Source organism: Pelobates fuscus, chromosome 2, assembly GCF_036172605.1.
Source record: "Pelobates fuscus isolate aPelFus1 chromosome 2, aPelFus1.pri, whole genome shotgun sequence".
In the NCBI taxonomy this organism is placed as follows: domain Eukaryota; kingdom Metazoa; phylum Chordata; class Amphibia; order Anura; family Pelobatidae; genus Pelobates; species Pelobates fuscus.
In genome coordinates this window covers 282,110,321-282,135,960 of record NC_086318.1, presented here as the reverse complement: position 1 = coordinate 282,135,960, position 25,640 = coordinate 282,110,321, and the positions used below count along the sequence as shown (strand labels likewise).

Genomic DNA, 25,640 nt, shown 5'->3' with positions numbered 1-25,640 from the left:
TCCAAACATCGCTGTCTTTGTTCATGGTTAAAGATGGCATTCCTAACACTAAAGTGTTTATCCTATACCTAAAACCACTCATGGAACCCCTGAATTAAACTAGGTTTTTGTTCCAAGTGAAAGCACAGGGCACCATGGCAGCAGGGGGCACCATTTGGCCGACACAGCTCAAACACTCCCTGGGTGAGAGGGAGTGAGCAGAACTCTCTTATAATGTAGGTCGCGGTCGCACTATGTAGCGTTGCCCCGCTGCACCTGAGGGGAGGATTTAATTATCCTCCAGCTAGGATTGTCCAATAAGACTCGGGGCGGAGCTAAAAATGCTGAAGGGGCGGAGCAGCAGGAGCAGAACTACACACAGCCGAACCCGCTGACTAGGAATTTGTGGACACTGTTGGGGGAAGCAGGTAGGAGTCCCTAATATAAACAAGACGGGAGAGCGCAACTCTATTAATATAGAAAACAAATTATCAAATAAAATATAACTAAAATTGGTAAATTAAACGGCTATACACATGGAATTTCCTTAAAACTTCACATCCAATGATACGTTTAAAATTAAGTGTAAGCTCAATATATATATATATATATAATATGAAATACAAACACCTATATATGCATTATTATGATTCATGAATAAAACTACTTATGTAAGTAATCAACCGCATATAAGCCATGTGTATGTGATTTAAAATAATCGTTAGAAATGCTTGAGTTAGAGTCCAAATGTCTTTGGGTAACAGTCTTAACAGGTTAATCCTGTTTTGCAGCTACGGTTCAGCGTCTTTTGATACACTGTATAACACAGTATTATGTACCTTAAAAAGATACAAAAAAGGACTTCATAGCGTAACACTGTAATTTATTATCAAACGTAAGAACAAGACACCCTCTCCCTCAAAGGGAACTCTTACATTAGCATATGGTGGTACTCGTCACCAAGATACCACAAACAAACATAAGTTTATTTGAGATTTAGAAGTCGTTACCGCCTGTCGTCCTGCTTGTGCAAACTCCCGTTCGATCTTCGTGCTAATAGACCAAGTATCGGTACAGGGAGGAAGCTGGAAATAGGGATCGGTGTTTAGGAGTTGCTCTTCTTTTACCTCTAATCAAGAAAATGGCGTTCACGCTTCAACGCGTTTCGCCCGCAACACCGGGCTTTCTCAAGATAGTGTGGCGGCCACAAAGAGCGTTGTTATATACACTCACGTATATTTAACTTTTGAAGTCCCATCTACCTTATCCTTCCATGAAAAAGGCTCCCCTTTTGAGAACATATCAATTTGGGGTTTTAAAACCACATTTAGATATACATTGTTAAATAATGCTATGCATACATGAAAAGTTAAACTTCGTAGAATTGGGTACATTCATAAAAATCATGTTATTATGTAAATACGTTAATTACATAAAATACAACAAAATAGGTAAAATAATTATGATAAATGTATCAATGTAAGAAAAGACTTGGTTAAGAACTAAAAACATATATAGACGTATCATAAGCATCTTATGCTGTTTTGTTTCTAAAAAAGCTAGAGTTAATGATTAAAAAGACCGTAAGGATTTCTTTTTAAAAAATAGAGTAGAGAAGCAGATTTAAAACATGTAGAAATCATGTAGAAGCATAGGGAATGTATACCTACTTATTTAATGTCCTGTTTCTAGAGCTGCCATCATAATCCATAATTTCATATACGTGCAAATTATAAATAATAAGGAAAATAAGTAAAAATAGATATAGATAAAATAATACATTAAAAATTACAAATTAAAATCGAAAATTGTTCACTAGAAGTGTAAAAGACCCCACAGTTGGGACTACTTAAGACTCTACTAGTCCCCCAGTTGGGACTACTTAAAGACTCTACTATATGATATTATTCAGCATTCATGCCAAATGGGGTTAGGGTTTTCATCTTGTAAATCCAGGACATTTCTTAAATATGTTAACCTTCTATTCAGCATTCATACCAAATGGGGTTAGGGTTTTCAACTTGTAAATACAGGACATTTCTTAAATATGTTAACCTTCTAGTCCAGTGTTACGCTATGAGGTCCTTTTTTGTATCTTTTTAAGGTACGACAAATACTGTGTTATACAGTGTATCAAAAGATGCTGGACCGTAGCTGCAAGACAGGATTAGCCCTAAGAGACTGTTACCCAAAGACATTTGGACTCTTCAGCATTTCTAACGGTTATTTGAAATCACATACACAGTGGCTTAAATGCGGTTGATTACTTACATAAGTGGTTTTATTCACTAAAAATTAAAATGCATATATAGATGAGAGTATTTCATATTATATATATGTATTGATCACCTATTTTAAGGTTTTCAAAGTACGGCGCTTACACTTAATTTTAAAGGTAGGAGTGTGTACGTGTGTGTGTGTATGAGAGACTGTCTGTAACTATGTGTGTTTGTTTGTGTCCGTCTAACTGTGTGTGTGTGTGACACTAATTGTGTGTGTGTGTGACACTGTTGGAAACTGTGTGTGTGTGAGACACTGTCTGTAACTTTGTGTGTGTGTGAGACACTGTCAGGAAACTGTGTGTGTGTGAGACACTGTCTGTAACTTTGTGTGTGTGTGACTTTCTGTAACTGTATGTGAGTGTGAGACTGTAATTGTGTGTGTGAGAGACTTACATTGTGTGTGTGAGAGAGGACTGTTACTGTGTGTGTGTATGTGCTTGTGTGTGTGAGAGAGATATACTCTCTGTAACTGTGTATGTGTCTGTGTTAGAGAGACCGTCTGTAAATATGTGTGACGTTCTGCTGGTACCGGTGTGTGAGTGTGTGTAAGACTGTTTGTATGTATGTGACTGTCTGCAACTGTGTCTTTGTACCTGTGTTTGAGACTCTCTGCTGTAACTCTGTGTGTCTACTTGTACCTGTATGTGAGACTGTGTGTGTGACTGTGTCTGTGAGAGAGACTGTCTGTAATTATGTGTGTGTGACTGTCTGTAAATGTGTGTTTGTGTGTGTATGACTGTCTGTAACTGTGTGTGTGGCTGTGTCTGCTGGTACCGGTGTGTGTGTGTGTGTGACTGTCTTTAACTGTGTGTGTGGCTGTGTCTGCTGGTACCGGTGTGTGAGTGTGTGTGACTGTCTGCTGTGTGTGTGTGTGTGTGTGTGTCTGTCTGTCCGTCTGTCTGTAACTATCTGCTTGTACCTGTATGTGAAACTGTCTGTAACTGTTTGTGAGAGAGAGAGACTATCTGTAACTGTGTGATAGAGGATTCTGGTATACCTAGTGTATGCACAGATGAGAGGGAGTCTAACTAACACTGAGTAGCTCACACTGGAAAATAATAGGGATTCACAAAAACCTATAAATATAAATGGAAGAAAGAACAACACTTTAAAAGGCAGTGTGTGGAATCCAGGAGCTGACTAGTGATGATGGCTGAGATAGGATAATGCGAGTGTAACAAATCGAGTACTGTGCCTTTAAGACAAATAATACATAAGAAAATAAATAAATAAAGTAGAATAAAAATGGATAAAAAAGAGAGAGAGGGTATGCCTGATAAACCTCATAATAGAGGTATAAATTGAATACTGACTAGAGAGTAAGTATACATATATCCAAGAGGTGCAAAAAATGAAATGAAATGGAATTGGGAATAAGTAAGTGCTGGGCCTTTAAGATAGAACGCGTGGGAAAAGATAAATGGATATAAAACAGCACTAATGACAATTAAAACATAAATAAAATAAAATGAAATAAAGTAGAATAATCTTGAATAAAATACTAGAATGAACTTGAGTCAAATAATAGATAAATGTATAGTGTTGGTGTCTCAAACCCTGAGATATGCAGGGCGAAATAACACTTCCACTAGATATTATACTTTGTATCTGCAAAGATTATAAACATAGTATAGTAAGATAAATAGCAACACAGTATATGGAACTGTTTGCTTAAAGCAATGAAATATCGCTATAGACTGAAGTAATATAATAGAAACTGGATCGGTTAAGAAAAGCCAGTTTATTATCAAAAAATATATAAAAACATAAAAATATAGTTAAATACCGATCAGGAACAGTCTGTGATGGTATAACCAGTCTGATGAAAGTCTATTGGTGGTATGAACCCTCGGATAAACTTAGGATGGATATGGATTGCACTGTGCCAGAAAATCGTCTGTTGGATGCAGCTGCCGGTGAGGACGGCGTGCGTCTGTGTGTACGTCCCGACAGGACCTCACTCCAGGGGACAGACAGAATCGGCGATCTCTGTAGCAGTGTTTGCCAAGGGTTCTTTGTGTGGGAGGACTTTCAGCCGGTGTAGTGGATCTGTAACCTGCCTTCTTAGACAGACCGAGAAGGCAGGTTACAGATCCACTACACCGGCTGAAAGTCCTCCCACACAAAGAACCCTTGGCAAACACTGCTACAGAGATCGCCGATTCTGTCTGTCCCCTCGAGTGAGGTCCTGTCGGGACGTACACACAGACGCACGCCGTCCTCACCGGCAGCTGCATCCAACAGACGATTTTCTGGCACAGTGCAATCCATATCCATCCTAAGTTTATCCGAGGGTTCATACCACCAATAGACTTTCATCAGACTGGTTATACCATCACAGACTGTTCCTGATCGGTATTTAACTATATTTTTATGTTTTTATATATTTTTTGATAATAAACTGGCTTTTCTTAACCGATCCAGTTTCTATTATATTACTTCAGTCTATAGCAATATTTCATTGCTTTAAGCAAACAGTTCCATATACTGTGTTGCTATTTATCTTACTATACTATGTTTATAATCTTTGCAGATACAAAGTATAATATCTAGTGGAAGTGTTATTTCGCCCTGCATATCTCAGGGTTTGAGACACCAACACTATACATTTATCTATTATTTGACTCAAGTTCATTCTAGTATTTTATTCAAGATTATTCTACTTTATTTTATTTTATTTTATTTTATTTATGTTTTAATTGTCATTAGTGCTGTTTTATATCCATTTATCTTTTCCCACGCGTTCTATCTTAAAGGCCCAGCACTTACTTATTCCCAATTCCATTTCATTTCATTTTTTGCACCTCTTGGATATATGTATACTTACTCTCTAGTCAGTATTCAATTTATACCTCTATTGTGAGGTTTATCAGGCATACCCTCTATCTCTTTTTTATCCATTTTTATTCTACTTTATTTATTTATTTTCTTATGTATTATTTGTCTTAAAGGCACAGTACTCGATTTGTTACACTCGCATTATCCTATCTCAGCCATCATCACTAGTCAGCTCCTGGATTCCACACACTGCCTTTTAAAGTGTTGTTCTTTCTTCCATTTATCTGTAACTGTGTGTTCGTGAGAGAGAGAGAGAGAGACGCTGTCTGTAACTGTGTGTGTGAGAGAGACGCTGTCTGTAACTGTGTGTGTGAGAGAGACGCTGTCTGTAACTGTGTGTGTGAGAGAGACGCTGTCTGTAACTGTGTGTGAGAGAGACGCTGTCTGTAACTGTGTGTGTGAGAGAGACGCTGTCTGTAACTGCGTGTGTGTGAGAGAGAGAATGTCTGTAACTGTGTGTGTGTGTGTGTGTGTGAGAGAGAGAATGTCTGTAACTGTGTGTGTGTGTGTGTGAGAGAGAGAATGTCTGCAACCGTGTGTGGCGGTCTGCTGCTGTGTGTGTCTGTCTGTAACTGTGTGTATGTGACTGTCTGTAACTGTGTCTGCTTGTACCTATATAAATGTAGAAAATAATCCATGCACTCCAACAAATTCCAAAGAAGAGGCAATTTTATTGGAACAAGGAACCAAAAAGCAACTTAGGGCCTTTGTCAAGCTAGTGAAATACATGCATTACAAACAATATATAGGTGTATGTATCAATTAACAAGTGAACAAACATGTGATATAATTACAATTAGTTAATAACATAATTGATCAATAATAATAAAAACATAATTGTCTCTCCAATCACCATCTCACATATTAGGGGTATCAGACAACACAGGATAACACGGCCAATGAGATCTTAATTCATTAATGATTCCCTTTGATTATCTAGGGAATAAAAAAAAAATATTGTAAGAACAACAGGAGTAAGTGAAGACTATACAGCGAGTAAAGCTCAGTGACTACTGATATAGGCTGTAAAAGTGTATAAATTCTGATGCAACAACAATACGAGTTATGAAAGTGATACTATGTTATATATCACTAATAACTGTAACAAAGGGGGGAGATTCCAAGACTGTTAAACCAGTGCTGTCAGTAGTGAGGAGATACGCTGCTGACAGACGGCAATTAGCCAGTTAAATATCACGAAAGCTGCCTAGAAAGTAGCAGCGTGTGGATAATAAATTAGAGGTCACTGTCAAGCAGTAAAGTATGAGATAAGGGGTTGCCGAGCTGACTCAGTTTTAGCTGAAAAATATCTAAAGCAGTATATTATAGTATAGCAACGGCTGCCTAACTAGGTGATATTATATTATGCTTAACCACAGCGGAACAGAAATTAATAGCTCAGCTAAGAAGGACTGCTGACAGGCAGCAGTTAACCCGTTAGTAGTGACAAACATTGCCTAAGTAATAACTGCATTTCAATAAGTCCGAGTATATAGAGAACAAGAGATTTACAGACAGTTTTCAAACAGGCTGCCTAAGTGATAGAAAAAATAATAGTCAGTGACAGAGGAAGGCGTATAGAATAAGATTCCTGAGTCTTGTGCCTTCAAGGGCACCCCTTAATCAAATGCCTGGTCTTCTCAATCGCCCCCCATAAAATGTAATAAAGAAAAGGAAAGAGAAATAAATTATAGACACAGAGTGCACTAAATTAGTGTTAAGAGTCTCCAATATACACTCCTGAGATGCTGGACATAAATGAACTTGCTGTCGGTAATATCGCAATTGGTAAGCGGAGAGTTAGATGCCGACACCAATAATGTGTCAGTATGTGTCCAGAGCCCGTGACTGCTCTAAAAACTGCTCTAAAGAAGAAACCTTTATAGAAGAAGCAAAAAAAAAAAAGGCTTCGCTTCAAACAGCAAGGCTATCCTAACAAAATACTTAAAAAGGCATTTCAACGAGTCTCTAGTATGGACAGATCAACGAGTCTCAGAAATTACAAAGTGAAGGATACTCAACCTACAATTAGATGTATAGGCACTTATGATCAACTATGGAATCCTATCCGAAAAATCTATGCAGACAATTGGCCGATACTCACCCACAACAAAGAGGTGGCCACTAACCTTCCTACATTCCCAAGTATCACAGCAAGACGAGCGAATAACCTATGTGATCTACTAGTTCATAGTCATCTTGAACCAAAACCATCACCTAAGACATGGCTACAAGAAACAAAGGGAATTTTTAGATGTGGGAAGTGTAAGGCACTATCAAAATCAGTCTTATGCACCAGTACGCAGAAAACACATGCGATTAATGATTTTGTTAATTGCAGTACTACAAAAGTAGTTTACATCATCACTTGTAGCTGTAAACTACAATATAGAGGACAAACCTTCCAAGAACTGAGGAGAATTCTACAACATGTGAATTCAGTCTCAAAACATTTCCACTCCTGTCTCTAACTATATAAGGAACTTCCATAACTTGGATGAAACGGCAAGGGTGTATAATGTATTATTACACCTTTGGAATATTATCCTTTAATGTAATTTGTGTAGTAAATGGCACAAATTACAGAGATGTTATTGCTGAGGTCAACAGGGGTTACATCTTTTGAAGCTGGGACCCCCACAGTTGACAGTTGGCTCCCAGACTGTGTGTTGTCTAGTCCTTGTGGGAGGAGGGATTATTATTACGCTGCCTGTGTTTTACCTGCTTTTTATTTTTCCTGACTACCAGCGGAGATACGGTGATTATACTGCTACTCCACTACAGTGAGTAATTAGGACTTCTGTATTTTATCCTTTTTGTTTTTATCTGTTGTTGGTGTAAATAACTTGTTTATCATATATTGTTATATGCACTGTGACTATTCTTTGTTCATAATAAACATATATTTATTAAGTTCTGCCTTTGTCTGGTTAAGAATCACGTTACCTGAAGAGACTAGTTAGTATTTTTGTAATTCCTTAAATATTGTACTAAGTAATATTTGGTGGGTTTTATTGTTGATTTACCTGGGGGACCAAGGCACCCCATTTATAAATTGTCTTGGTGGTGGCAGCGTTAAAATAGTAATAGTTATATTATTATGTTTAAGTGTGGGTGGTGTTAAAAAGGTGGGGGGGATTTAGTCGTCATTTCTGGTCTAGTGAAGACAAATAGTGTACTTTAACCCTTTAAACACCACAACTATGTCACGCACACTCTTTGAGTAGGGTGCGTTCGTGACAAATTGGTGGCAGCGGTGGGATAATTAAAAAGATTTTTCATCTTTTTGTACCAGATTTTAGTGTTGCTGGATTTGTTGGTTATCCAGGCACTAAAAGAAATTGTGTCTCAATTTCCAAAGGCTGAAACATAAATAATATGTTTACACCCCACCCACCCCCCCCCCCCCTTCTCTGTTTTTTCTTTGCTATCTTTTATTTACCAAATGGAGTACCAGGCGCAATCCAAGGCAGCGCTAGACCAGCTTTGCTGGGAGAGATCTATTCCCTTTCGGGGAAAAACAAAAGAGGAACTATTGCAAGCACTGGTGGACTATGATATGCAACAAGCGGTGCAAAGTGATGCCTCAAACTCTGCAGAGGAGATACCTGTAGCTTTTGTCCATGATGTACCGAGATCTGGAGATACTTACAAACGGTGTTAAAATATGTGGACTCAGCAGACACAAACCAAAGACTACAGCTTATCCTTCAATATCAGGAGGCTGAGAGAGAGAGAGAGGCTGCTGAGTGCCAGGCTGAGAGAGAGAGAGGGCTGAGCACCAAGCTGAGAGGGAGAGAGAGGCTGCTGAGAGGGAGAGAGAGGCTGCAGAGCGGCAGGCGGAGAGAGAGGCCGCGGAGCGACAAGCTGCCAGAGAGCATGAGCTAAAAATGGCTGAGTTGAAGAGGTTGACTGCCTCCCCAGTGGTGCTGGTCCCCAAGAAGGACAAGACCACTAGATTCTGTGTGGACTACCAGCGGTTGAACCTGGTAACTGCATTTGATGCATATCCTATGCCACGCATTTATGCACTGCTAGACCAACTAGCTGGAGCTAAGTTCCTTAGCATTATGGATCTCAGCCGAGGGTACTGGCAGATCCCCATGTGGCGAAACCAACCTTGCCACTGGGCATTGGAGAAGCCTGTTTGCCTGCCTCCTGTTGCTGACTATGGCCCCTGAGAGATTTGGCCCTTTGAATACAGTATTTGGGCATATTGTATTTTATTATGCTGCTGCTGCCCCTTTAAGAGCCATCTGGGGACATACTGTGGAGTTACTGGGTGGCCACCATTTCATGTGTCAGAGGCACATGGTGAGAACTATGGATGGCGGCCATTTTAACTCACAGACACTGTTGTGACTTTTCTACACGGTGCCATCTCGCCGGTATTTGGTGCACAAAGACATCGTGCAGTAGTTTTAAACTATAGAACAGGGGGCACATTATACAGTAATTGTTTTTCATATAGCCTGTATATGTTCTGCGGAATCTGCATTAAACTGTATCTTCCAGACTACAGAACGGATCTGGGTGAATTTTGGATATGTGGTTCACCCAGATCCCCCGGTTCCAAGGATATACCTTTTTTTTTTATACATTTTTATGGGGTTATTGCATGTTTTGGGGTCCCTATGATGTGTTTTATAAAACTGTATTTCTCTGCCTGTGATAATTATATTACCCGTTGTGTTCAGTAATCATATCTCAGGCAGAGGGGAGGATTTTGTGTGGGAGTGTCTGTGTGTATTGTACGGATTGATTGGTTCTCTTTAAAAACCCCGTGGGCAGTACTATGTTTGTGGATTGTGAATAAAAGAGGCTGTATGTGCCAGTGCAGTCAGTTCTGCTTAACCTCAAAACAAAGTGTCGTCTCGTTATTGGGGGAATTGGATTGTATGCTGATTGCCAGGAGTGTAAGCTGATTGTATGCTTTTCCTGTTTAGCTGTTTACATCATTCATATGCATGAGAGCATTCATATGCTTCTCCGGTTCGGTGGTTGTGGTGTCTGCTGCAGTGCTTGGAGTCCTCAGGAAGTGCTAGGAGCATCCTTCAACGGAGGTACCCAGTCGGGGTGCCCGTCAATCCGTTACATTGGTGGCAAGCGGTGGGATGGCGTCCTAGTGCGAGGTAAAGCAGCTCAGAGACACCGTTTGTGGATTTACAAATTGAGGGCGACGCTAGTGTTCATACAGCGTCCCTGTCTACATAAAGATTTGGGAAAATGGGGTTCGTGGACCCCGGGGCAACACACACACCTGAGGAAGTGTGTGAATTAGAATGAAGAGATATTGCCCGGAAATAATTATGGTATGATGCCCTGGAGGAAGTCCAGTATCAACGGCAGCAGCGCCTTCCTGGTGTCGCATACCAGTTGGAGGAACAAATGGCCTGGCAGATGCCACTTCTGGTAGACCAACCAGAGGGGGAGCGGGTAAGACAACTTGAGTACCTTGTGGAAAGGGAACTGAGCCTGGACGCCTCATACCGGGCACTGTGGTGGTGCACTCTCCAGCCAGAGACGTGGAGGGCAGAGGGCATCCAGCCGGAGGGGGAGAACTACACTAGCCCTGGCCTATTGTGGAAGGCCTTAGCGGAAGACGTTGACTTTGGCAGTCCAGCAGAGTCACGGTACTGGGCTATCTTGCATTACCGAGGTGAGATGTTACAGGGCCCGAGATCTATTGGACTGGGAGAAGACCTCCGCCGTTTCGCTGCCATGGAACGAGAGCTGAAGATGGACTATGTGGAACTACTAAATTCATGCCAGCCGCAGAGCATGGACGCAGACCGGGAAAACTGGGTGGCGGACCCAGACCTGCTTGCCTACAGCTGGGAAAACGCGGCCGAGGTACCCCCTGCTTCACTACCAGCTGCAGAAGTAGGGGACCTCATAGACTGGTCCTGGAGAGACCCACAGATGGCAGGTGGAGATGGGACTGAGATCTCTCTACCGGCCCTACAGGGATGCTGGGCAGTCAGCCCAGATCCCCAGCGGCAGAGTACATTACAGGGAGGAGAGACCACTGGTTTCACTCCCCAGCGGCAGAGCGTATTATTGGAAAGGGAGACAGTCGGTCCCCCTCTCTTCCAGCAGAGAGAGTGTCAGGGCGAGGAGCCTGTTACCCCCTCTCCCCAGCGGCTGAAAGTGTGTAAGGGAGAGGAGTTTGTTACCCCTTCTCCCCAGCGGCAGCGTAGCCCACCAAGGGGAGACACTAAGCCCCACACCAGCACAGATGGGACCGTGGTCTCTGCGCCCAAGCTACTGGGAGTGGAAAGCAGTGTCCTCCCTCCCCAGCGGCAGAGTGTCCTACAGGGAGCAGAGACAGTTGGTCTCTCACCCCAGCGACAGGACCACTTATGGAAAGGGGAGACAGTCGGTCTCCCTCTTCAACGGCAGAGAGAGTGTCAGGGAGAGGAGCCTGTTACCCCCTCTCCCCAGCGGCTGAAAGTGTTTAAGGGAGATGAGTTTGTTACCCCCTCTCCCCAGCAGCAGCTTATTCCCCAAAGGGGAGACCTTCTCCCAGATGGGGCAGATGGGACCGCGGTCTCTGCACCCGGTCTACAGGGGTGCAGGACAGCCTGCCCAGATCCCCAGCAGCAGGACTGTATATCCAAATGGGAGACAGCCTGTCTTCCCCTCCAGCAGCAACACCAGGTCCAGAGGGAGGAGCCTACTAACCCTTCTCGTCAGCTGGACTCCAACCAGGCTACTCCCGTGGTAGCGCTGGCACCAGGGCAGAGTGTACCTCTGGTCTCTGCCCACTCAGCAACCCAGGGAGGGCTTGTACTCCCCAGACCTGTGGTGGAGCCCCTGGACATGGACAAGCTACCCACTACCCCAGGTGCAGTAACTTTTCATTGTGGGTGGGCTGCACTACTGACTATGTTTTGTGGGTGGGTTGCTGGACTAACCAAGGCACTGACCGACAGGAGGCCAGATACCTTGTTAGTCTTTTTGGGAAAGGGGAGAAATGTGGCGAAACCAACCTTGCCACTGGGCATTGGAGAAGCCTGTTTGCCCGCCTCCTGCCTGCTGACTATGGCCCCTGGGAGATTTGGCCCTTTGAATACAGAATTTGGGCATATTGTATTTTATTATGCTGCTGCTGGCCCTTTAACCTCCATGGCGGTATTCCCGAGCGTGACTCGGGGTTAATTTTCGCTGCCAGAAGCGGTAACCCCGAGTCACGCTCGGGGTAGATAACAGAGCCCCCAGAGGTAAGATGTACTTACCTCCGCCGCAATCCGCTTTGGGAGGACTGCCTCACAGCCCAGGCAGCCCTCCCACGGCAAATCAGGCCCCCGGGGGCCATGTGATCGCTCTCAAAGAGCGATCACATGGCCCTCTATAGCTGGCTGTGGATCTGCCAGCAGGGGGACTGTTTGTGACTAAGTGGCTACTAAAAAAGACTAAACATACCCCACTTTCAATACCTTGGCTTGTCTACTTTTTCAAATGGTATGCCATTATGGGGGTAATTCTCATTCCTGGGCTACCACACCGTCTCAAAGGTAACATTACCAATCTGGCAAATTTCAATTTGAAAATGGAATGTTCTATATTTGACCCTGTAACTTTCCAAAACAACATAAAACCTGTTAATGGGGGGTACTGTTGTACTCGTGAGACATCGCTGATTACAAATATGTGCATTTTTTCCAGTAAAACCTAACAGTATTATGACATTCACAGTTAAAGTGTCAGACGGAAATGCAAATTTAAAAAAAATCTTATTTTCTCACATTTTTTTAAATTTTTATTCATAATAAATTATGTTCCATATATGAATAGTTAATGATAAATTAAAGCCCTGTTTCTCCTGAACAAAATGATATATAATAAGTGTGGGTGCATATAATTTGAAAGAGGGGAACTACGGGTGAACAGACAGATAAATGGGGTGCCTTGGTCCCCCAGGTAAATCAACAATAAAATCTACCAAATATTACTGTAACGGACCGTTTCAGCATAAAAGGGGAAAAATGCGTTTAGGCGATAATCCCCTTTTCCATAGACCAGCAGCTACCATAAGCACCAACTTCCCGAACTCCCAAACTGCACGAATTCACCAACTCTCGAACAGCAGACACACGAACCCTGGAAGCAGCCGAACAGGAAAAGCAATATGGACAGCTTACACTCCTGGCAGTCGGCATACAGTCCCCTTCCCCCAAGAAAGAGACACACTCCAGCTTCAGGGTTAAACAGCAACTCCTTTACTCAGGGCTACCTGCCCAGTATTTATGCAGGTCTCCCACCTGGTAGACACTCCCCTAGGGGACCAAATGGAAGACTGTAACAAAGGACAGACATAAACCAATTACAGACACACAGCAGTAAACATTCCCACAATGCATCCTGGTTTCCTCTCTTCTGCCCTGGAGATAATTGTAGAGGTAATCCAATTACCTCCCAGGACAAAGACAAGACTCCATTACACATGTGGGGATCTAAATACAGTATTATGCTTTAAAATATATAAAGTCACTTTTATTCCACCCAACACAGACATGTTACATATCCCCAGATAGCTCAGGTCTGGGTGCACATTATTAAGTGACTGGCACCCAGACTACACGAATACAGTTTAATCGCCATGGAGCCAAAGTCTTTAATCACACAAATAGGCTCCATGGTATAGCTATCTGGGTTACTACAATTCCCATAGAAATACCGAATTCCAGTGTTCGGTTAACCTTGTACGATAGGACCCAGGCGACAGACGGCTCAGCGGTGTTCGTGCAATTAAGTGTCCGTTTATAGTTCCATAGAATCCTCGCCGAACACCGCTGGTCTTTTGCACGATTAAAATGGCCGCTACCTCGTGGTCGGCAAACGAACAAAGGCCACCCAGCGTTCATCAATTAAGCTGCGGTTAACCGCAGCTTCTGGGCGGTTAATTGACGGCACACTCCATCTCCTAGGTGGTCCCTCATACGGTAGTTTGTTCGGTAGCTGGAATCTACTGAACACCCCGGCTGAAAGGCACGAATATGCCTTTCTGCAGGTAAAATAAAGCTTTTTAAAGTCTGGTCCATAGTCCAAAGGAAGCAGGCGAGCAACCAGGCTTCTCCAGCTCATAGTGGCGAGGTTGGTTTCGCCACAATTACTTAGTACAATATTTAAGGAATTACAAAAATACTAACTAGTCTTTTCAGGTAACGTGATTCTTAACCAGACAAAGGCAGAACTTAATAAATATATGTTTATTATGAACAAAGAATAGTCACAGTGCATATAACAATATATGATAAACAAGTTATTTACACCAACAACAGATAAAAACAAAAAGGATAAAATACAGAAGTCCTAATTACTCACTGTAGCGGAGTAGCAGTATAATCACGGTATCTCCGCTGGTAGTCAGGAAAAATAAAAAGCAGGTAAAACACAGGCAGCGTAATAATAATCCCTCCTCCCACAAGGACTAGACGACACACAGTCTGGGAGCCAACTGTCAACTGTGGGGGTCCCAGCTTCAAAAGATGTAACCCCTGTTGACCTCAGCAATACCATATCTGTAATTTGTGCCGTTTACTCGTGACATCCGAGTTATGGAAGTTCCTAATATAGTTAGAGACAGGAGTGGAAATGTTTAGGTTTGAGACTGAATTCACATGTTGTAGAATTCTGCTTCTCAGTTCTTGGAATGTTTGTCCTCTATATAGTAGTTTACAGCTACAAGTGATGATGTAAACTACTTTTGTAGTACTGCAATTAACAAAATCATTAATCGCATGTGTTTTCTGCGTACTGGTGCATAAGACTGATTTTGCCTTACACTTCCCACATCTAAAAATTCCCTTTGTTTCTTGTAGCCATGTCTTAGGTGACGGTTTTGGTTCAAGATGACTATGAACTAGTAGATCACGTAGGTTATTCGCTCATCTTGCTGTGATACTTGGGAATGTAGGAAGGTTAGTGGCCACCTCTTTGTTGTGGGTGAGTATCGGCCAATTGTCTGCATAGATTTTTCGGATAGGATTCCATAGTTGATCATAAGTGCCTATACATCTAATTGTAGGTTGAGTATCCTTCACTTTGTAATTTCTGAGACTCGTTGATCTGTCCATACTAGAGACTCGTTGAAATGCCTTTTTAAGTATTTTGTTAGGATAGCCTTGCTGTTTGAAGCGAAGCCTTTTTTTTTTTTTTTTTTTTTTTGCTTCTTTTATAAAGGTTTCTTCTTTAGAGCAGTTTTTAGAGCAGTCACGGGCTCTGGACACATACTGACACATTATTGGTGTCGGCATCTAACTCTCCGCTTACCAATTGCGATATTACCTACATCAAGTTCATTTATGTCCAGCATCTCAGGAGTGTATATTGGAGACTCTTAACACTAATTTAGTGCACTCTGTGTCTATACTTTATTTCTCTTTCCTTTTCTTTATTACATTTTATGGGGGGAGATTGAGAAGACCAGGCATTTGATTAAGGGTTGCCCTTGAAGGCTCAAGACTCAGGAATCTTATTCTATAAGCCTTCCTCTGTCACTGACTATTATTTTTTCTATCACTTAGGCAGCCTGTTTGAAAACTGTCTGTAAATCTCTTGTTCTCTATATACTCGGACTTATCATTGAAATGCAGTTATTACTTAGGCAATGTTTGTGACTACTAACGGGTTAACTGCTGCCTGTCAGCAGTCCTTCTTAGCTGAGCTATTAATTTCTGTTCCGCTGTGGTTAAGCATAATATAATATCACCTAGTTAGGCAGCCGTTGCTATACTATAATATACTGCTTTAGATATTTTTCAGCTAAAACTGAGTCAGCTCGGCAACCCCTTATCTCATACTTTACTGCTTGACAGTGACCTCTAATTTATTATCCACACGCTGCTACTTTCTAGGCAGCTTTCGTGATATTTAACTGGCTAATTGCCGTCTGTCAGCAGCGTATCTCCTCACTACTGACAGCACTGGTTTAACAGTCTTGGAATCTCCCCCCTTTGTTACAGTTATTAGTGATATATAACATAGTATCACTTTCATAACTCGTATTGTTGTTGCATCAGAATTTATACACTTTTACAGCCTATATCAGTAGTCACTGAGCTTTACTCGCTGTATAGTCTTCACTTACTCCTGTTGTTCTTACAATATTTTTTTTTTATTCCCTAGATAATCAAAGGGAATCATTAATGAATTAAGATCTCATTGGCCGTGTTATCCTGTGTTGTCTGATACCCCTAATATGTGAGATGGTGATTGGAGAGACAATTATGTTTTTATTATTATTGATCAATTATGTTATTAACTAATTGTAATTATACCACATGTTTGTTCACTTGTTAATTGATACATACACCTATATATTGTTTGTAATGCATGTATTTCACTCGCTTGATAAATGCCCTAAGTTGGTTCCTTTTTGGTTCCTTGTTCCAATAAAATTGCCTCTTCTTTGGAATTCGTTGGAGTGCCTGGATTATTTTCTACATTTAAACTCTGTTTGGTCCTTTTCGTACTGGGACTTATCCATTAGAGCACCCTGAATTCCATGACAAAGTATTGAGAGCACTTCCATCATCTACATATGCTTGTACCTGTATGTGAGACTGTCTGTAACTGTTTGTGAGCGAGACACTGTCTGTAACTGTGTGTGGGAGAGAGAGACTGTCTGTAACTATGTGTGTGTGAGAGAGAAAGAGAGAGTCTAACTCTGTGTGTGTGTGTGTGTGTGTGTGTGTGTGAGTCTGTATTTAACTGTGTGTGCCTATCTAACTGTGTGTGTGTGACACTAATTGTGTATGTGTGAAACACTGTCTGTAATTGTGTATGTGAGAGACTGTAACTGTGTGTTTTTTTTTGTGAGAGAGACTGTAACTGTGTGTGTGTTTTGTGTGTGAGAAAGACTCTGTAACTGTGTGTGTGAGTGAGAGAGAGACTGTCTGTAACTGTGTGTGTGTGATACTCTCCGTAACTGTGTGTGTGAGAGACTATCTGTAAATGTGTGTGACTGTCTGCTGGTAACTGTGTGTGTGAGTGTGAGAGACTTTAACTGTGTGTATGTGACTGTCTGTAACTGTGTCTGCTTGTACCTGTGTTTGAAACTGTCTGCTGTAACTGTGTGTCCACTTGTACCTGTATGTGAGACTGTCTGTAATTGTGTGCGTGTGACTATCTGTATCTGTGTGTGTGAGAAAGAGACTGTAACTGTGTGTGAGAGAAACTGTAACTATGTTTTTGTGTGTGTGTGACTGTCTTTAACTGCGTGTGTGTGAGAGAGACTCTGTAACTGTGTGTGTGAAAGAGAGACTGTCTGTAACTGAGTGTTTTTGTGTGTGTGTGTGTGTCTGCCTGTTTAACTGTGTGTGTGAGTGAGACTGTCTGTAATTGTGTATGTGTGGCTGTAACTGCATGGGTGTGAGAGAGATATATACTCTTTGTAACTGTGTGTGTAAGAGAGACAGTCTGTAACTGCATATGTGAGAGACTATCTGCAAATGTGTGTGGCTGTCTGCTGGTACCAGTGTGTGTGTGTGTGACACTGTCTTTGTGTATGTGACTGTCTGCAACTGTCTGCTTGTACCTGTGTTTGAGACTGTGTGCTATAACTGTGTGTGTCTACTTGTACCTGTATGTGAGACTTAAAATAGGCAGCTGAAAAATATAAATCTCCCTCTTGTTAGCAGGGATTCTGTTATCAAACATGGCTGGTAAGCAAATAATCCAGCTCCTTGGCTCTATTTAATTGATGTGAAGTGAAAAGTTTATTGGGTCACCGGCACAAATTTTGAAAATGGAAAGTAGTAGAGTATGTAAATTAGTAGAAATTATATATTTTTTACATTTATTAACATTTTACTTTTTTATATATAAATTATAAAATTGTATCTTAGATATATAGATATCTGCTCTACATATGTGCATTGGTGGAAGAAGGTATTGAAATATTAAACAATCTTTTTTGTGTGTGTTTATTTAAATGTATTAAGTACATTTATTTGTTGTTTTGACCTTACTGGTAGATAACAAGTAGAGTTGAGCAGACACCTGGATGTTCGGGTCCGGCGGGTTCGGCCGAACTTTGAAAAAAAGTCCAGGTTTGGGATCAAACTTGAGCCCGAACTTGACCCCGACTTGAAGTCAATGGGGACCCGAACTTTTGGCCACAAAAATGCCTCTAAAAAAGTCCTGGAAAGGGAAAAGGAAGTAAAATGGGGGTAAGAGTAGGACAAGTGCCCTGCAAACAAATGTGGATAGGGAAATCACTTAAAATAACATAAAAATTAAAAATACAGCTGAGCCATAAAATAGCACTAGATGGAATCTTTGATTTTAGCTTTGGAAGAACATAAAGCAAAATCTAAAGCATGGCTGTCAGGAGGATCACCAGAATTATCCATTTGAGAGAAGGTTGGAGTGCAAGGTATTCTCTTTAATTGTTCAAACTGAGCTCAACTCCTCATGCATGGAGAAAAGGCCTTCACAAGCCTCTGCTATTGTGTACATAGTTTATACTAAGTGACCCATTGTTGTTTTTTTTAAAATTGGGGTAGCCCCTAAAATATTGGGACATATAAAAAAAAGAAAACTCTGTTCCGCAGAACGACTGACCCGTGCGTGCTGCAGCTGAAACTCCACTATCGCCTGCTGCTGCTCGCACAGTCTCATGAGGCGGTGAGTGGGAAGGCTGAAGTTACGCTACAGCGCTGACAGGCGAGCAGCAGCAGGGTGAGAACGCCGAAAGCACGCACAGATGGCATGCACTTTCTGCAGCAGTTCTGATATATCTGGGTATATATCAGGTAGCCAACACTGTTTTTTGTTTGTTTGTATTTTGTTTTTTATTGGGGTAGCCCTCAAAATATTGGGACATATAAAAAAAGAAAACAAAGAATAAGTGCACTTGAGTATAACAATGGCTGGGTGAGGCCGGTATAAATGTCTATTATGCACAAGGTACAGACTAGTCTGGTGGGATCCATGCCTGGTTCATTTTAATAAACGTGAGCTTGTCCAAGTTGGCTGTGGACAGGCGGCTGCGCTTGTCTGTGATAACGCCCCCTGCCGTGCTAAACACACGTTCAGACAATACACTGGCTGCAGGGCAGGCCAGCACCTCCAACGCATAAAGGGCAAGCTCAGGCCATGTGCCCAATTTGGAGACCCATCAGTCAGTACGTGTAGGCGTGTGCATACGTACTGTTCCACCATGCTGCCTCCTGCTAAGACGTTCCCATATCAGATGGTGGTGCTGGTTGTTGTGGCGTGCTAACAAAGCTTTTCCACATTTCGGCCATGCTAAGCCTGCCTTCTGAGGTGCTGGCAGTGCCCCAGCTGCTTGGCGACCTCTTCCTCCTCCTTTGCCTTCGCCTTGTGCTTCCACTGAGCCCCCGTGTCAGTTGGGAATGCCCTCAGCAGCGCGTCTGCCAGCGTGTGCGCTTGTAGTCGCGCATCTTCCGATCACGCTCCAGTGAGTAAATTAAGAACGGCATGTTGTCCTTGATGCAGCAGGGTGGCCACCCAGTAATCCGCACAAGTTAGAATGTGGGCAACTCGGCAGTCGTTGCGCAGGCACTGCAGCATGTAGTCGCTCATGTGTGCCAGGCTGCCCAGAGGCAAGGACAAGCTGTCCTCTGTGGGAGGTGTATCGTCTGTGTCCTCCGTATCCCCCCAGCCACGCCCCAGTGATGCCCACGAGCTGCGTTGGGTGCCACCCTGCTGTGAACACCGTTCCTCATCATCCTCCTCCTCATCCTCCAGAACTGTGCCGTGGCTGGATAATTCTGTACCTGGCCTATGCTGGTGCAGGAACCCACCCTCCAAGCCACTTGTGAATGACTGGCTTGATAACTGTGGAAATGACCCCTCTTCCTCCTGTGCCACATCCTCTTCCATCATTGCCCGAAGCGTTTTTTCAAGGAGAAATAGAAGCGGAATAGTACGGCGTCATCGGCACTGGCCATGTTGGTGGAGTACTCAAAACAGTGCAAAATGGTACACAGGTCTCGAATGGAGGACCACTCACTGGTGGTGAAGTGATTCTGTTCCGCAGAGCGACTGACCCGTGCGTGCTGCATCTGAAACTCCACTATCGCCTGCTGCTGCTCGCACAGTCTCTCCAACATGTGCAAGGTGGAGTTCCACCTTGTGGGCACGTCGCAAATGAGGCGGTGAGCGGGAAGGCCGAAGTTACGCTGCAGCACAGACAAGCGAGCAGCAGCAGGGTGAGAACGCCGAAAGGGCGCATATCTGGGTAGTTTTTCAGGAATTTCTGCACCACCAAATTCAGCACATGCACCAGACAAGGGATGTGCGGCAAACCGGCTTGGCCCAGAGCTGCTACGAGATTTTGCCCATTATCCCACACCACCAGGCCGGGCTTGAGGCTCAGTGGCAACAACCACTCATTGGTCTGTTGTTCCATGCCCGTCCACATCTCCTGCGCAGTGTGGGATTTTCCCCCAAACATATGAGTTTTAAAACAGCCTGCTGTCGTTTCCCCCTGGCTGTGCTGAAGTTGGTGGTGAAGGTGTTAAGCTGCCTGGATGAGGTGGTGGTAGAGGAGGAGGAAGCGGAGTAGGAGGAGGAAGCAACAGGAGGCAAAGAGAAATGCCCTGCAATCCTCGGTGGCGGAAGGACATGCGCCAGACTGCTATCTGCCTCTACATTTGCCCAGTGTGCAGTTAGGGAGATATAGCGTCCCTGCCCGTGCTTACTGGTCCACGTATCTGTGGTTATGGGGACCTTGCCACAGATGCCGTTGCGCAGTGCACACCTGATTTTGTCTGCCAATTGGTTGTGCAAGGAAGGGATGGCTCGTCTGGAAAAGTAATGGCGGCTGGGAACCATGTACTGTGGGACAGCCACCGCCATCAGGTTTTTAAAACTGTCTGTCACCACCAGACCAGGCCAGGAATTTTGAAATGCTGGCATTCAAGGCCAGGGATTGCGGGGGGTACTTCCACTTTTTCTCCAGTGTTTGGCAGATGGACAGCTGAACGCTTCCATGGGACAGTGTGGAGATGCTTTGGGACAGTGGCGGATGTGGTGGCGTTGCTGCCACATCCTCTGTTTGCGGGTTGGCAGGTGCCACTCTGACTCCAGAGGTGGAGGAAGAGGCCGAGACAGCAGCAGAAGAGGAAGCAGGAGGAGCCTGAGACCTTTCTTGGTTTTTGAGGTGCTTACTCCACTGCAGCTCGTGCTTTGCATGTAGATGCCTGGTCATGCAGGTTGTGCTCAGGTTTAGCATGTTTATGCCTCGCTTCAGGCTCTGATTGCACAGCGTGCAAACCACTCGTGTCTTGTCGTCAGCACATTGTCTGAATAACTGCCACGCCAGGGAACTCCTTGGAGCTGGCTTTGGTGTGCTCGGTCCCTGGGTGCGGTGGGCGTACTGTCTAGGGGGCGGCTGCTCTGCTTTTGCACCCTGCTCCCTCTTATGCTGTGCTGGTGCCTCTGTGCGACCACCGCCTCTTCCTCCAAACTGGACACGTCACTCGCATGACCTTCATTCCATGTGGGGTCTAGGAACTCATCATCCTCCACATAATCTTCCACCCACTCCTCAACCCTGCCCTCCTTGCTGGTCTGCGCACTGCCGAAAGCCACAGCAGTTGGCACCTGTGTTTCGTCATCATCAGAGACGTGCTGTGGTGGACCTTGCATGTCTACATCCTGACACATAAGTGGTTGTGCATCAGTGGACTCAATCTCTTCCACTTCTGGGGCAGGGCTAGGTGGATAGCCCACGGCAACCCCGTCAGCAGAGTCATCAAAAAGCATAAGAGACTGCTGCATGACTTGTGGCTCAGACTGCTTGGGTGATTTGCAAGGGGGTGAGGTGAAAGACAGATGGCCATGGTCTGCAGGTACCAACTCTGAGCTTTCAGAAGGGACCGGGTGGGAGACAATGTGCAGGAACTGGAGGCACTGTCAACCATCCAATCTACTATCGCCTGTACTTGTTCTGGCCTCACCATTCGTACAGCGGCATTCGGGCCTACTAAATAACGCTGAAGGTTCTGCGCGTACTCTCACATGGAAGGAAGGTGTTTCACTTGTGCGTGTAGCTGGCACAGATAGACCACGTCCTCTCCTTGCAACAGGAGCTCCACCAACACTGTAGCGGAGATGCAATATTAAATCCCAAGATCTCCGCTGGTATAGAAGGTAATCCAAAGTAAAGCGCTGGAAAAGAAGGCAATATCCCAAATCCCCCAGTAACCGGACGAAACACAGTTCAGGGAGTCAACTGACAATTTTATTCACGGCTCCAGGAGTCAACTGACAATTTTATTCACAGCTCCAGGAGTTAACTGACAATTTTATTCACGGCTGTTAGCCTATGCATGCTCTCTATTCTAAAACCCACGAATACATTTTTACACCAGGTTAACACAGCTATTTCAGACAACCTTTAAATGTTCTGCAATATGACCTAAAGTGGCTAGGTTTGCCACAATGCTCCCCCAGAACCAAGCCGGCATACACAGTCGGATCCCAACGGATCGGCTTGGGGATGTCCGGAGGAGTACTCACAGATCACTTCTCAAGGTCAGTCTGTCTAGATAACCCGTTGGCGTTACCATTTTGCTTCCCTGGGCGGTAATGAATAGTGAAGTCAAAAGGCTGCAGCGCCAAACTGGCTCTGCCATTATATCTGGATGGTAGAGTGTGTGTAACGGATCGCCTGGCACCCCAACTTGGTACCTCCGTTAATGGATGCTCCTAGTGCTTCCTGAGGACTCCAAGCACTCTAGCAGACACCACAATCACCGAATCCGAGAAACCTTTTAAATTCTCCCAAGCATATGAATGCTGTAGACCATTGAATAGGAACCATACGAATAGGCTTGTACTCCTAGCAGTCAACTGGAACAGCATGCAATAAATCCTTCCCCCCAATAATGAGACGACACATCACTTTGAGGGTAAAACAGGAACTCTCGACTGGCTCATCCAGCCTGGCTTTTATTTCCATCTCACACATACAGGCCACACCCTGGGGGAGGCATAAAATAACCAATCCGAGATATGGTACAACCCACACATCCCCTCCCCTTAGCCTGAGAGATAATCCACTTATTATACAGTTTAAAACATAACTTTTACACAATATCTGTAACTTCAAAACCATACATCACATTCACATACAAATCACATATTCAGACTCAGCATACTTTAAACATAAACACTTCCAAAATTCAGGCAAATCCCTCCAGTGGATCAAAAGTTACATGGAAGTCCTTTTATGACCGACCGCAAGCACATTTTCTTGCCCAAAACAGTTCCATAGATTTGGGCTGTGCGGTCGGTCAATTCCCGGCATAAAAACGGCTAAGTCCCATTCGAAGTGTGCCTGTACTTCGACTTTGGTCGAAGTGTCGAAGTGGAGTTAATGTTAAGGGTCGGCGGTGTTCGAAGTTAAAATGGCCGCCGCCACGTGGTCCTTTGTCCGATACCGGCCACTTCGGTAACTTCGACAGCTTCGACAGCGTCTGAAGTGCCATATACAAAAGTACCAATCTGTCCCCAAAGTATTTAAAGGGCTAGGGACAGTATTATATCAATCCACATGTCCAAAAGTAGTTCTTAAAGGGTCAGTACATTATGGTAGCAGTCCATAAGCCCCAATTCAGTCCCTTAAAGGGCAATACCTCCCAGGGACCATAATCACTGGGCAGGAGGCAAGCAACCAGGCTTCTCCAGTTCTCAGTGGCGAGGTTGGTTCCGCCACAGTGTGCCCCCCCGGGGTTGGTCGGAATGGGGTTGCTGTGGGTGCAGTAGGGGTAGCTGTATGAGGTTGAGCGATGGGTCGAGGGTACCCTAGATTGAGATTACCGTGATGCCTCCTGGCGTCATAGTGCTGGTCTGCTAGTCTTGCAGCTTCTGTTAGGGTGACAGGTTTTCTATCTCTCACCCATTCCTGTGCCTCTAGGGACAGGCCATTGAAAAACTGTTCTAACAGCAGCAATTGCCGTAACTCCTCCATGGTGGTTGCTTGACTGGCTTGTATCCACCCCTGGATGGCTTGGTCCAGTTTGTGGGCCCACTCTGCGTGAGAGTCTTTCTCTGGTTTGCGCAAACCTCGAAACTTGCGCCGGTATGCCTCTGGGGTAATGGCATATCTGTCTAGTATAGCCTGTTTTACCCAGGCATAATCTTTACTGTTCTCCCTGGGTACAGCCCGATAGGCTTCGGCTGCCCGACCTGATAGTTTGCCTGCTAGTAACGGTACCCACACTGCCTGTTCCAAATCATGCAAGTCACATAGCCTCTCAAAGTCTTGTAGATACTCAGAACATTTTAAACGCATGGTATGGGATCTTTGGCTTTACCTGGCTGACGACTGAAGCAGTAATAGACTCTGCTCTGGGAGGAGCATCCTGCGGTCCGTGTGCCATCACATACTCCTGCACATCCGCCATCAGTACTGTCAGTATTTTCAGGGGTACTGGCTGGGGTGAAAATTCCATCCTGGTCCTCATTTCCGTTTGGAAGGGGTCTCTTCCATGGCTGGTGGGGGTGTAACACTGCGAGCTCTGTCTCCCTCCATCAATTCAGCAATCAGCACAGCTTTTGGCTTATTGCTGGCTATCTTACCCCTGGCTTCCAATAGTTCCTTTAACGTCTGCCGTTTCAATGCAGTGTAGTCTGTCTCCATTCACCTCTGTGTTCAGTTCTTTGTTGTATCCGAATTGCCATTCACTTTCCCGTTCGGCAGTTTCAATTACCCGAACACCGCTTTTCGGCTGTAAGGTTGGATCCCATCGCTTGCCACCAATTGGAGCAGAGCTGCAATAATAAATCCCAAGATCTCCACTGGTATAGAAGGTAATCCAAAGTAAAGCGCTGGAAAAGAAGGCAATATCCCAAATCCCCCAGTAACCGGACGAAACACAGTTCAGGGAGTCAACTGACAATTTTATTCACGGCTCCAGGAGTCAACTGACAATTTTATTCACGGCTCCAGGAGTTAACTGACAATTTTATTCACGGCCGTTAGCCTATGCATGCTCTCTATTCTAAAACCCACGAATACATTTTTACACCAGGTTAACACAGCTATTTCAGACAACCTTTAAATGTTCTGCAATATGACCTAAAGTGGCTAGGTTTGCCACAAACACCAGCAGCACCACGACCAGGGCCACGTCCCTTATTTGATGCTCTTCTCATTCTTTGTGTTCACCCACCAAACTAACAGATGTTTTATGTCAGGTGACAATGTAAACGCCAATAGTCAACAATGTTTTTAACTTTTTTTTTGTTTGTTGGACTGCAAGAAATGCACCGCAGGCCGCAAATGTACTATTTAGCACTAAAACAAATTAGAATTTTTTAAAGTGCGATGTAACCACAGTATTTGACGCTTCTATTCGACTCTCAGATATGAAGTGCAGGGCCCAAATTTACTATTTAGCAGTTTAGCACCAAAACAATTAGAATTTTTTACAACTGCGCTGTAACCGCAGTATTTGACGCTTCTATTTGACTCTCAGATATGAAGGGCACACACCCCAAATTTACTATTTAGTAGATTAGCACCAGAAAATAAGAATGTTTACAATTATGCTGTAACCG

General features: G+C 43.9%; 1 protein-coding gene across 2 annotated transcripts in view; it reads left to right on the top strand.

The window, feature by feature from the left end:
• SNX9 (sorting nexin 9) overlaps positions 1-25,640 on the top strand; it is a 456,733-nt gene that overhangs the window by 378,824 nt on the left and 52,269 nt on the right. The window lies entirely within an intron of this gene.